We start from the raw sequence: 1,225 nt of genomic DNA, 5'->3' as shown, positions 1-1,225 counted from the left end.
TCTGGTAGCATATTTGTGATGTGAGATATAAAGAAGACTGTTTTGGTGGGGTTGCAGAAATGGTCATGATGCATAATTATGTTATTGTTATTTAACATATGGTTAGATTAACTAATATTTTATTTAGGATATTTTTACCTGTGTTCATAAGTAACATTTTTATATAATTTTCTTTTTTCTTATTGAACTTGTCAGGTTTGGTATCAGCAATATAAAATAAATCGCATAATAAATGGTCCCTCTTTATTTTTTCTGGAAGAACTGTGTTAAGATTGGAATTATCTGTTTTATGACCTATTTGTACCATAATTAACCTTTAAAACAACTGAATTTTTTGTGCGTGTGCAAATTTTTAAATACCTTTTAAACTAGTATAATGGCTTCAGAACTGATACTTTTCAATTTATAAATAATTATTTTTCTAAAAATTTATTTGTTGCCTATTTTCACATATATGGTCTAAGTTTCTTCATATCACGACAGCTTCTATAATTATGTCATCCTTTTTCTTGCATTATAATTTGTGCTTTCTGGTTTTTTAACTTGATCAAATATACTATAAGTATAGTAATCTTTTTAATTTGCCAAGGAGCTCTCTTATCGTGTACGTATATCTATTGCATTAATATGTTTAATTCTATTTCATTTCCTTTAATATTATCGCTTTTATAATATTATTTATTTTTAAAATTCTAAAATTCCTTGTTTAGTCATTAATTTTCAGTTTTTGCCTTTTGGCAATATGTGCATTCAAGGTTATTTCTAAATGCTAGTTTACCTGAATTAAACAAGTTTTTTTTTTTTTTTTTAAGGCAAGGTAACCTTGGTTTGACCCTCTGAATGCAAGGAGCTTGTCAGTTACAATCCTTATTTTTTTTTTTTATTTTATGCCTACAGCACCTGGTCTTCCTAGGTGGTCTCCTATCCAAGTACTAACTGGGCCCGACCCTGCTTAGCTTTCAAGATCAGACAGGATCAGGCATGTTCAGGATAGCATGGCCATAGACAGCCGTACCAGCAATTTTAGATGAGTGTCTCTCTGTCCTCTGAACAAATTTATTTATTTGATGCACCCTGTGGTTTGATGACTGATATATTTGGATTCAGAACCGCCATCTTATTTTTTATTTTTTTTACATTTTAAAAACTATTTTTAAAAAATTCATTCTGCTTTTAATTGGATAAATTTTTAAATTTTCATTTTTGTTTTTAATTACTTAAAAGA

General features: G+C 28.5%; 1 pseudogene; it reads right to left on the bottom strand.

Annotated features, from left to right (window-relative positions):
- Positions 1 to 888: 888 nt before the first annotated feature.
- Positions 889 to 1,007, bottom strand: LOC120587824 (uncharacterized; annotated as a pseudogene).
- Positions 1,008 to 1,225: the final 218 nt, after the last annotated feature.

This window comes from Pteropus medius, unplaced genomic scaffold (assembly GCF_902729225.1).
Source record: "Pteropus medius unplaced genomic scaffold, Ma_sr-lr_union100, whole genome shotgun sequence".
Taxonomy (NCBI): domain Eukaryota; kingdom Metazoa; phylum Chordata; class Mammalia; order Chiroptera; family Pteropodidae; genus Pteropus; species Pteropus medius.
The sequence above is the reverse complement of the archived record's forward strand: the minus strand, read 5'-3'. Positions and strand labels throughout refer to the sequence as shown.